We start from the raw sequence: 12736 nt of genomic DNA on the forward strand, positions 1-12736 counted from the left end.
GTCGAGACCAGCAGGGTGGGACCGAGCTGCTCCTTGACTCCACGCGCAGCTTCCCTCCCTGCGTGTGTCGCTGCCTCTGGGGAGATCCCAGGGAACCCCGGGCGGCCGGGGGACTGGGTTTGGAAAGCACAGACGCTGAAGTCCCCACTAGCCCCGGCCAGCGGGGGGCCGAGGGGACCCAGGCTTTCCTGGGCCGCCTCCTTCGACCTGCTGTCTCAAGGAGAAGCAATCTCTGCGAAAGTGGGAAAGTGCGGTCTGCGGTCCGCGGTCAGAGCAGGGAGGAAGTGGGGAAATGCGCAGAAGTGCCTGCGACCCGGGCGTCCCTGCCCCTTTGCACTCAAGCCACAGCTTCGCTTTTTCCAGCCAAGTGAGCAGCCCTGAGGTCAGTGAAGCTTCAGGGTGCCCTCCCTCACACAGGCCACTTTCAACGCCCTGCACCTGTTTTTGAATTCTTTTTCTTAAAGGGGGCCCCTCCCCAAATTGTAAAAAAAAAAAAATCAGGGTCCCACGAAGCCTGGCTGGCTGCGCGCTAAGGCCAGGGCAGAGCACTTGGCACACGGCTCCCACAGAGCCGGTCGCGTTGAAGCGGCCCTGGTTTTCTGCCCACTGGCCAGCCAGCCGGCCAGCCAGCTCTCCATACCTTCATCCAACCGGCATCACCGGGTCTCGGCCAGGCGCTGTACTCTTGGCTCTCAGTGCTCATGCTTAGAGGAGGGGGAACAGGATACATGGGAAATGGGAAGCCAGGAACCCGGCGGCAGCATGAGGACCGTGAGGAAAGGGATGGGCTGGAAGAAGCTGTGGAGGCAACGGCTGACCCTGCAGACAGTCCTGACTTACGATGGCTCAACTTACGATGGTTCAAGTGTATGATGGTGTGAATGCTGTATACATTTGGCAGAAACCATACTTGGAATTTTGTATTTTAATCTTTTCTGGGGCTGGGGATAGGTGGTATGATACTCCCCCCGATCCTCCCTGGTGAGGCTGGGTGGTGGCCGTGGTCCTGGCTCCCAGTCCGCAATCCCGAGGGTCCGATGCTCCGGCAACCATTCCGCACGCACACAGCCCTTCTGTCGCTTTCAGCACAGTGTTCAAGGAATGACGTGTGAGAGTCAACCTGAGGGAGATCTATACTCGGAAACCATCACAGCCCCAGACCTCTGATCTGGACCGTAAGGATGAGTAGGAGTTTGCCGACGGACAAGGGGAAGGCAGCTTAGGCAGAGGAACAGCACGGGCAAAGGGGTGCGCCAGCCCGGGTCACGTGGGCACCCACAGGTGGCAGTCTGCCTGGCCTGCAGGGCTTCTAGATGAAAAGAAAGACGGAGGGGCTGTCCCGGGCGGGGGGGGGGGGGGGCGGAGGGCAGGGATGTGTCTGCTTCCCACAGCTGCCATCACAATGTGCCACGAGCTTGGTGGCTTCAAACTGCGGAAACATGTCGTCTCACAGTCTGGGAGGCCGCAGGTGTGAGGTGAGGTGTGGCTGGGCCGGGCCCTTCTTTGCCTCTTCTGGCTTCGGGCTGTGGCGGGGCTACTCGGTGCCCCTCGGCGTCCCTCCAGCCTCTGCCCCGATGTCCCCTGGAGCTCTCCCCCGTGTCTGTGTCCCCTTCCCCTTCTTACGGGCACACCAGCCCTCTTAGGTGAGCGTCACCCACATGAAGTAACCTGACTACGTCTACAGACACTCTTTCCAAATAAGGTCTCTGGGGTCAGGGCTTCAACAAATCCTTCTGGGGGGCCCCATTCAAACAACGGGACTTGCCACCATTAGATGGATGACATGGACGACATTGTGTCCCCCTCCAAATTCATATGTTGAAGCCCTAAACTTCCGTGTGACTACATTGGAGACAGAGCCCTTAAGGAGGTCGTCAGGGTCAAGCTCTGACCCTGTAGAAACAGATGTCCTTCCAAGGAGAGGAAGAGACACCAGAGATCTCTCCCCTCCCATACGAGGACACCGTGGGAAGGTGGCTGTCTGTGAGCCAGGAAGAGCCAACCCTGATTTTGGATTTTCTAGCCTCCAGAACTGTGAAAAATAAGTTTCTGTTGTTTGAGACAACGGTGTGGGGCTGGGTGACAGGAAGCAGAGAGGAGTTGACAAGCCCCTGGGTCTGGAGGACGTTCTGACCCACACGTGCTGCGGCTGGATGGCCTGGCGGGAAACTGAGCTTCCGGAGATGAACTGGGCATAGCCTAAGGCCTCTGGGAGCTTGGGGTCAGGTGGGGAGGCAGGAAGGGGCCCCAGACCTGCCAGGTAGCCCTGAGCATGTCTTGGGGACATGGTGCCGGGACAAGGAAGCTGCCTGAAGGGGCAGGGCAGGACGCCAAGCTGTGTCCTTACAAGGGAGCAAGAGCACCTGTTATCATCCCTGACCCAGCTGCGCCGCCCAGCCTGACGTCTCCCCTGAGCTCCTGGACCCCACATAGGGCCCCTGGCTCAGTCCCCTCCACCACCACTAACTATACGTTCTCAGCCAGTTTCACTTGTTCCCCAAACGGCTCTTCCTCTCCCTGTCACTGCTTCTTCTAACAACCTCCATCCTGCCCCTGCCCCTGCCCCTTTTAGGGCAGCCCCTCCCCCCACTGTCCTGAGAAGAGCTTTCCCTTGCTCCCAGCGTCCTCTCAAAGCCCAGGTCGGTGCAGGCAGCAGGTGGAATAGGCAGCCTGCCTCGGGCTTTTGGCCACCGGGCCCCAATTAGGGGCTCTGGCTGGCTGCCTGATCCAGTCTTGTTTCCCACATGTGGTCCCCACTGGACTGTCTTCTGGCTCCACTCTCTCCCGGCCACCTTCCAGGGAGGGTGGGGTGGCCCAGGTGGGATATCTGGATGCTTCCAGGCCTTTGGGCTCCAACCTCAGGGTCATTCTCAATCCCCTGCTCCAAAACTCCATGTTCAATCGGTTTCCAGTTACTGTGGATTGGTCCTCTGAAATGCTTCGCACATTTGGGTCTTTCTTACTCTGGGGTCACATTCCCAGTGGATGGAGTCACAGTGCTTCAGAGGCCACGCGCGGGAAAGTGGCTGCCTCTCTGACCATCTCTCGCCCATTTCACAGACCATGCAGACTGGTCCCCAGAGCCTGCACCTTCCTCCCACCCTCGTCTCCTCTCACTCTGGCAGCTGGTGGCAAGACTCAGGCTTGAAGAAAGGCAAAGGGTGAGGCTCCTGCATGGGGCAAGGTGGGGGTGGGGAGGGGGTCCTACATCCGGGCCTGGACCAAGGGCTCTGACAGAGCCGTGTGTGAAAGGGCAGGTGGGCACAAGGAGCTGGTGACCAGCGTTGGAGCAGCACGCTGCTGCTGTGAATTATGCCATCACCGTGTCCCTGCGGGCTCGCACGCACAGTCTGCTTGCTGTAGCCTGTAACACTGTGTGTTTCAGCCCTGTGGTCCGCTAGCCCGGACTTCAACCCTCCAAGACAGCTGGACACTGTCCATAGCACCTGGTGCGAGAGCTCCTCAGAAGCCACATGAGAGAGCCAGCGCTTGGACTAGTGCATCAGTCAGGCTGCCTTGACCCCTCCGTGGAGGTTGAGAGGTCATGCTCTGGAGCAGGACCTCTGCGTTTCAGTTCCTCTTCCTTATCCCAGCAGCCGGGCGACCATGGGCACTTCACCGCCTCTCAGCATCTTCCCTCACCCTCATACAGAAGGTGAGCAGAGTGCCTCCTGTGAAGCTTGTTGCCGAGTGGGTGAGCCAACATGCACGAAGGGCTCAGCACAGTCCTAGCAGATGTCACATACTCCGTGGGAAAGCCATCACTGTCACTGCCATTAGGATGACAGGCAAGTCTGTGAAAACCCAAGCTCCAGAGGTCAGATTGATTGGGGCCTTTGATCCAAACGTAGAGACTTTTACCTCTGCGGACAGGGGACTTCTAGAAGCCTGATGGGCATGGAGGTGGATGGAGAATCCCTCCGCGCACGAATGACCTAAATTTCCCAGCCCCACGTCTACCTTGCCCGCTAGCTCAGACCGGTCCCTCTGGCTTCCTTTCCGCGGTCACACTGGAGCAGGAACATACACACATGACAGGGTTTCACGTGCACTCGCTGTTGATTCTCATGCCGCTTCACTGTCGCCTCTGCTCTGTGCAAAGCGGGGCTGAGATGAGCACTTAGAAAAGGTGACATTTGGAGGCATTGGCCTCGCAGATGGTTGGCTCTCTGGGTTGGCGAATTCCAGGCTGCCTTCCTCTGCTGCTGTCCTGCCGTTGCCGTTGCCATGGCGTTCGTGTGCGCACGCAAGAGGCTTACATCTCGTCAGCTTCTGAACACTCCTCCAGAGCCTCGGAGTGGGGTGGGGGGAAGACTGTGTGCAGAGAATCAGGGAGGCTGTGGGGCATGGGAGGGACTCAATCTGGCTCTGGCACCTTGTGCTGATGGAGGCTGGGGGAGAGGGAAGAGGCCTCGCTGTCTCCAAACCGGGACACGTGGACGGAGGCACAGTGCGCCCTTGGGCAGGGGTGGCTGCAAGGCATGCTGGGACCTCAGCAGCACAGGCCGGAGGACCGGGGAGTCAGATGGAGGTCCTGGCACCCGGCCTTCTGCGGGCTCAAGCCTGCGCCTGCCCGGCAGCCCGCTCCCCAGACAGCAGTCCAGGTGAGATTTTAAAAACATAAATGACATTGCATCACACCCCCACTCAAGGACCTCTTCAGTGGCCTCCAGTCACCGTTCAAATAGAATCCAAACTCCCTCCCAAGGCCACAGACAGTAGGTTAGACCTATAAATGCAACATCCACGAAGCTGGGACCCACGCCATCCCTTCCCAGTGTTGTGTCATAGCCAGAAAAGCACGGTCCAGCATTCGAGGGCAATGTCCATCTCTTCAAGTCCTTTCACTCTATTTGTCACATACCAGAAAGTTGACACAGTTCATCGATGTGTCCTCCTCCTCGGGAGCTGCCACACCACCTGTGCTCAGCCTCCCCCACACATCCCTGCTTCTCCGCTTCCCCTCTGCCTTCACCTGCTCTGGGAAACCTAAAGATTCCATCTGGTCAGAGGAGGTCGGCCTCGAAGGGCGGGGAAGAAGAGCAGAGCACACGGGCCAGGGCGGCAGCCAGCCAGCAGCCCACGCACGGCAGTAACTTCGGTCCTGTGCATTAGACTGCATTAGACTGTGAGCCACCCCTGCGCACCTGCTCAGGTGACTTCCTACAACTGCCCCAAAGTCACCGTAAATGCACTTTAAATGCTGCTGATTTAACGCTGTGCCTTTAATAAATAAACAAATACAGAGTTCATGACCTGCTGGCATCGCTGTATTCACAGAGTTTCACACGGCTGGCTCATTCTCATCATTCGGGTTTTTGCCCCAAAACTACCTTTTCTTTTCTTCTTAATTTTTTCATTTTTATTTAAATCCGATTAATTAACATAATGGATTATTAGTTTCAGAGGTAGAGGTCGGTGATTCATCAGTCTTATATAAGGCCCAGTGCTCATTCCATCATGTGCCCTCCTTCATGCCCATCACCCAGTGACCCCATCCACGCCCCCAGCAACCCTCAGTTTGTTTCCTGTGATTAAGAGCCTCTTACAATTTGTCTTCCTCCCCGCTTCATCCGATTTTATTTTTCCCTCCCTTCTCTTATGATCCTCTGTTTCGTTTCTTAAATTCCACATATGAGTGAGATCAGATGATCACTGTCTTTCTCCGATTGACTTATTTTGCAAAAGCTGTCTTTTCAGAGAGGCCTTTCCTGGCCCCTACCTTTCCCCGGAAGAGCCCCTCGCCAGCACAGGGCCCTGTTCTGTAGTGTCTGGAAGGATCTGTCTTAAGCTCCAGCCGTGCGCGTGTAGCGTGAGCGTGTCTCCCTGAGTAGGTCATCGCAGGCACCAGTACCACTGGATAAATGAACTGGTGAGCTGGTGTATTCTGAAATCATGGTGGGGTTTCAGAGCACATCTGGTGGAGAGAGATGTATTCCCTGCCGTGTGACCGTGGGAAAGTCACCTGGCCCGACGTCCCACGCTGTGAACGGGGGATGGTGGTAAGTACCCACTGAAGACAGCCCCGAAGCTTCCCCAGAGGTCCCCGGACAGAACTCACTGGCCTCCCGTGAAGCAGGAATGGTGGACAGCTGGGCTCCCGCGTGGCTGGACTCTGGGGTCACCACTCGCAGTTCCCAGGGATGGGGGAGGCTCTGGGGCCACAGGGCTGGGCAAAGAGACTGCACGGGCTTCGGGACACAGGAGGGGAGGGACTTGTCTGAGAGAGCGGGGCTGGGACTTCCGCTGCCCTCCCTCCTGGCCTGCTCTCCCTCCGCAGCTCTGTTCACAGTGTCCTCCAGCCCCAGGACCAGGGTCTTACTCTGACCGCCCCAGGGACTGCAGCCAGGATGGGACGCAGGGAAGCCGGGAGAGTCGGGGGAGGCCAGGAACCATGGAGAGCCTTGGGGCCTGGCTGGTCCGGAGTGGCCTCCCCTCACGGGATGCCGGCCTTCATCCACCCGCCGCCTCTTGGGCACTGTGTCTCCTGCCTCCTCGCAGGGCTCCTGCCGCCACCGGCCAGCTCGGAGCTCTGGCTCACTCACAACTAGATTTTCTATACCTTCTGCCTACTCATGGCTCCCTCCTACTTCCTCAGGATTCGAGCTCCCTCGGGCCCTGGCAGCCCCTCTGGCCGCAGGGCTTCTTCCTGAGTGTCCTTGAACTCCTGCCACCACCAGCAACTCCAGGACTCTCTCCATGTCTCCCTGTCCAAATTCCTGACACAGGTCAGCTGGCCAAACGCCCTGGCTTGGGCAGCTTTCCGGTGCAGCCGGGTCATCTGCATGGCAGGTCCGCGGGCTTCCTCCGGAATGAGCTGCCCACCCTGCCCAGCTCTCCCTGGCTGGGGCTCTGGCAAGGTCAAGGCCATGAGGCTTTGAGGGTCACCTGTGACAGTTTCCCTGGAAGGGAAGGGTTTTTAGGCACCATGACCATGTGCCTGTCCACCCCCTCTACTTGCCTGACGCTCCAGCCAACACCCCTTACCCCCCCACCCCAGCACCTTTGCTTGTGGTCTTGTTTTCGGCCTGCTGTGCTCCCTACCTGCTGTCTCAGCTCAAACGCCACCTCCTCAATGGGGTCCTCCCAGATCGCTGAGTCGAATGTCACTTCTCCGTATTGGGACCTCTAAATCCCCTTGTCCCACTGTGATGCTTCGACTTTTTGTAACTGTGAGTGTGGTGGAAGAATAATGGCTCCCCCTCCCCCAGATATGTCCACATCCTAATCCCTGGGCCCTGTGAATGCGTGACCTAATGTGGCAAAAGGGATTTTGTAGGTGTGACTTAGTTAAGGACCCAGAGAGGGGCCGATCTCCTCGATTGTCTAGTCGTCTCAGTGTAATTACAGGGTCCCTCTGAAGTGGGGCCAGAGGCCAAGAAGGCATGTCTAGAAGCTGAAAAGCCAAAGAAGCAGTGTTCCCTGAGCCTCCAGAAGGAACCAGCTCTGCCGACAGCCTGACTTGAGCTCATGGGATCCACATCGGACTGCCGGCGGCCAGGCCTGTAAGAAAAGAAGTTTGTGTTGTATTGAAGCCCTACAGGCTGTGGTTTGTTCCCGCAGCCATAGAAAACCCATCCCGGTAGCCGATGTGGGATCATTCCTTTGCTGGGGCAGGAGACTCACCAGGGGGGACTGTATCTTGCACGTCTTTGCACATCTACCTACATTTTTTAAAACATGTGTTCATGACTGCACGGGTCTCTCAGTTCTTAACCGAGCGATCCATCCTGGGCCACCCTCCCTCAACCTCCCCCGGGCTCCTCCCCCCGGACCGGCCCTGGGAGGACGATTTCCTGGAGGAAAGGAAGATTTTCCCCTGGCGTGGCAGCACCACTGCCCCCGTCCATGGATGCCTTCCGCGATATTTTTATAAAGTGATTCTCTTATGCAGCACCGTTCACATCCATTGTAAGGAGCAGAGAGGACACTTCCAGGAAATGTCTGCTCCAATAAAGCCACTTTGGCCTCTACCACTGGCCGTCCGACACAGTTTGAGAACTGGCCAGAAAGATAAAATTCACGCTTCTGTGGCTCTTATGCACGGCCACGCAGTCTGGCCTGTCTTCCTCCTGACGCTCGGTGGTTTTTCCCTGTTGCCAAGCCTCGATTCTGGGCCTGCACACCGCCTGGATTCCCTAACGTCCAGACGGTTCCAAGTTTAGGAATCTTAGCAACTGCTGCCTCTCTAGCCTGGAGCGACTTGCCCAGTCTGACCCAGCCCTGCTCTTGCTGGACGATTCGACTGTCACCACGTCCTGTAGAAAATGTCCTTCTGCACGTGGAGATCAGGGGATGTGGGTTCCAAGCAGAGGCTGAGAGTCTTGTGGGGTGAGCCTGTGGTCTCCAAGCCAGGCTGTTGCCCTGACGGGAAGCAAGGGGGCCCTAGGGAGACATCCCCTCTTGCTGGAACATTTTTGTTTTTTTGTTTTGTTTTGTTTTGTTTTGTTTTATAAGTAATCTCCACACCCAACGTGGGGCTTGAACTCACGACCCTGAGATCAAGAGTCACATGCACTGCCAACTGAGCCAGTAGGTGCCCCTCTTGCTGGAACTTCTAAGCTCATGGCTTCTCTCTGTTGCCCCAGCCACGCAGGCCGCTATATAATTTGTGAGCCCAGTACAAAATGAAAACGTGGCGCTCCAGCCAGAGGCAGGAAGTCTACCTCCCTTTCCTGCGGGCCATCACCCCAACCATCGTGGAGAACAACCTCCAAAGGATTAGACAGCTCGGGGACATGTTTGGTGCTTGGATCAGAGAGGGTGCTGTGGGACTACCAGCCAAGGGTGGGGGCAGCCACGACTATGCCCCGCTTGCCAGGGGTGGAAGGCGGCAGCCCTGGGGTGGGTGCGGGAGGGGTGAGGCTGGACAGGACTCAGGACCCTAGGAGGCAAGGAGGCCGGGAGGTGACCAGGGGTGGGGCCAAGGCTCCAAGCCCCCCACCCAGTCTGCTGCATTGTCCCTGGACCTCACTTACAAAACTCAAAGATACAATTAAGAAGAATTTCAAGGGGTTGGGGCACCTGAGTGGCTCAGTCGGTTAAGCGTCTTCAGCTCAGGCCATGATCCTAGGGTCCTGGGCTCGAGCCCCCCATCGGGCTCTCTACTCAGTGGGGAACCTGCTTCTCCCTCTCCTTCTGCCTGCCGCTCTGCCTGCTCGTGCTCTCTCGCACTGTGTCAAATGAATAAATAAAATAAAATCTTAAAAAAAAGAGAGAGAATAATTTCAAGTGGTGTCTGGGTGACTCAGTTGATAAAGCATCAGACTCTTGATTTCGGCTCAGGTCGTGATCTTAGGGTCATGGGATCAAGCCAAGTCAGGCCCTGCCCTGGGTGCGGAGTCTGCTTGAGATTTCTTTCCCTCTCCCTCTGAGTGCATGCTCTCTCTCTCTCTGTCTCTCCATCTCAAAAAAAAAAAAAAAAAAAAGAAAAAGAAAAAGAAAAAGAAAAAAGAATTTCCAGATGGTGACAGCAGGGTGTCGAACCCCAATCATAAGTCCCCTTCTGAGCACAGGGTGCTGTGTGACTGGACTGGTCACACACCCAGGAAGCCAGCCCTCCAGCCAGTCCCCTGCCCAGACAGGGTGGGCCGGGCCTTCACTGCTTGCCTCCTGTGACCATGGCCCTTCCCATCCATCCGCCCACCAGGCTGGCCGCCGCAGGCCAGGGTCCATGCTCCAGAGGTGCACACGGCAGTCTCTGTGAGGGTTGTCCAGCACATTCTGGGTGCCCACGCTGGTCGCAGGAGAACTCCAGGGAGTCTGTGACCCTGACGGGAAATATTTCTCCTGTCCTGCCCCAGGCTGACCAGACTCCTTGCCCCCCACAGGCCAGCTCCTCTGGGCTGCACCCAGTGCCCCCCCGAGGAACAGCTTGTGACTGCCACGACCGCCACTCCTGACGGGAGCTCCTTCCCATGCCAGCAGGCCCTTCACCCCAGAGGGAGACATTGGGGATTGGAGGTCCGGGCCACCGGCTGGGGAGCGGTGGAGCTGGGCTGCCCCCGAAGCTGCAGACCAGCAGTGCTGAGCCCCCACCGGCACCCACTCCCCCTCCCGCCCCCGCTGGGTGCACAGCCTTCCTGCTGCTATTTCCCCCTGCCATATGCACCCTCACTAAATTTACATTAATCATTCAAAAGAGAAGGAGCCTGAGCTTCTGCACCTCTCATCTGCTTCCTGGGCATTAGGACCTCTGCACGAGGCTTCCTTCAAGGCCGCCGCGGTCCTGGGCCCACTGGCTTGCACTGCCTGCCTATCCTTGGTCTGAAGCGACCTTCTCCCCCTCTCCTCTTTCGGGATGTTTTCCACGTTTAGTAGATATGTGCGCCGTGGCTGGTGTGTTTTGGTATCCAGTTAGTAACTTCTGCTTGCAGGCGCGCAGACCAGAAGGAAGCCACCCCTGCGTGCTCCTCTGATCCCTCCTAGGCCTCACCCAGCTAGGGCTCAGTGGCCCTGGTCCGCGGGAGGGGAGGGTCTGCGGGATCCAGAGCTCCGGGAAGCCCAAATTCCTTATCTATTTCCTCCCAGCCAATGCTCTGTCTTAACATAGGACTCTCAGCCTAATACATTTTACAGGCTGCGGTGCTCTGCGGATTGAAGGAGCATTACAGGACGCGACGCGCTGGCAGAGGCTCCAGACATGGCCAACATGTAGAGTGGGGCTCTGGGCGCTGGGCCGCCTGAGCTCAAACCTTCCCCCGGCTCTCAGTCAGCTGCAGGCCGATTGGGCCGCTACCTCTCTGGAGTTCAGGGTCATCTGTCAAAAGGGGGTCACGGGACTCGCGACCTCCAAGGCTGCTCTGAGGTTTAAATGGGTTGAGATCGGCGAAGTTCTTAGAATCAGGCCTGGCACGAGAGCGCTATTCAAATATTTGCTAAGGAAATAAATTCCCTCTTCCCTCCTGAGTTCTAGGCCAATGAGAGAGACGCTGGAGATGCAAATAGTGGCTTTATTAAGGGGGAGACTGAACTTGAGGCCTGACTCACAGCCACAACTGTGCGCCCCAATTGGAACGGAACTTCTCCGCTGCAGGCTGGCCAGCCCTGTCCTATAGGCTCCCTGTGTCGTGAGGCTGTGACCGGAGGGCAGGGCAGTGAGGGAAGGACCAGTGGAACCAAGCCTGGTCAGGCCCCTGCTGGTCAGGCCCCCGTTCCCCACACCCCAAGCAGACAGGAGAGGTGCAGAGAGGCCGGGGCTGTCCTGCCCCTTCCTTCAAACACTGGGGGAGAGGGCAGGGGGTCGATGAGAGAGCATCTGTTACCGCATGCACATCTGGCACGTGTTCGGTTCTTCCCTGCTCACAACAGTCTGACAACGAAGTATCACCATCCCTACTTTTTCAGACAGAACAACTGGGACTCAAAAACTTTAGGTGGGGCGCCTGGCTGGCTCAGTCAAGAGTGTGCACTCTTGATCTCGGGGTCGTGAGTTCAAGCCCCACCTTGAGGGTAGAGATGACTTAAATAAGTAAAACGTAAATGAAAAAAGAAAATCTCAACACATTAGGTGACTTGTCCAGAGGTCCCATGGCTAGGAAGCCACCAAGCCAAGATGTAAGCCCAGCTATTTCGCACTCGGAGGTATGGGCTCTCTCCCCTTCACCATGGCAGCTGTGGTTCCACGGGAGCCACTGGGACATGCTGGTCAGCTATGGCTCTCGGGAGAGTTGGCACAATTTGTTAGCTGTCTCTTTCCTGCGGAAGGGAACACGCTTCGGTGTTGACGCTTGGTCAAGGAGGCAGGCATAACGGGTTCAGATGATGGTGTTTATTGGCCGGTTTCTGTCTTAGGTGCGGGGCCCAGGGATGGGGGAGTCCAGGCTGGGCAGGGGTGTCCTCACGAGGCCCTGCCACTGTGCCCCTGCGAGAAGCAGCCAGGAGCTGAGAGAGACAGTCCCCACCACTGAGCCCACCAGGCCCAGAGTCCCAGCAGCCTTCTGCCTCTGAGATCTGGACACAGTGTGACTGTCACTATTTTGAGGGTGTCAGAGGAAGAGCAGGGGCCAAGAGTAGGACCCCCAAAACTGACAGGTGACACGGTGCCTTGCCCAGCTTAGAGAGAGCACTCCACATAGCAGGGCTGGCTCTGCACGAGGGCAGGGGGGGGGGGCCGTTCTGGCTCATTGGGCACAAGCAATCCAAATGGACTCTGGCTGACTTTAGCACAAAACGAATGTACTGGATGGATATAGATTAGCCTCCACAGTCCAGGGAAGACACAATGACCCAGGCCTGCGCAGGCCAGGAACTGGGGCGGCCCTGGGGGTCCAGGTGGGGATGGAAATAACAGGATGGATTAGAGAACATTTGGCCTGGGAAAGCAACAGGAACTGGTAACGGGGTGGGTAGAGGGGACAGGCAGAAGGAGGACTTGGGGAGGGGGCTATGAAGAGGCCCAGGCTCCAGGAGCAAGGACAGCCTGCTAGGAATGGGGGGCTTCCATCTGGGGGAACTGTGAGCTCAATGTGCCTGTTGGACCCCAGTCTGGAGTCTGGGCAGAGGCCCGGCCCAAGGTCCAGGTTTGGGGGTCATCAGCATAGGGTGACTGTGGAAAAATGAAGGTGTGAAGGGACAGCAGGGACATTGCCTGGAGGGGAGAGGAGATGGGCATGGGCCCTTCCTCTCCCCAGCAGGTGACCCTGTGGTCTACATGGGCCTGTGGCACAGCTGGTACCTTCTCTGCCCTTCCACGGTACGTGGCCTAGCATCGAGCACATGGTAGGTACTCAATGAA

Source organism: Ursus arctos, unplaced genomic scaffold (assembly GCF_023065955.2).
Source record: "Ursus arctos isolate Adak ecotype North America unplaced genomic scaffold, UrsArc2.0 scaffold_16, whole genome shotgun sequence".
NCBI lineage: Eukaryota > Metazoa > Chordata > Mammalia > Carnivora > Ursidae > Ursus > Ursus arctos.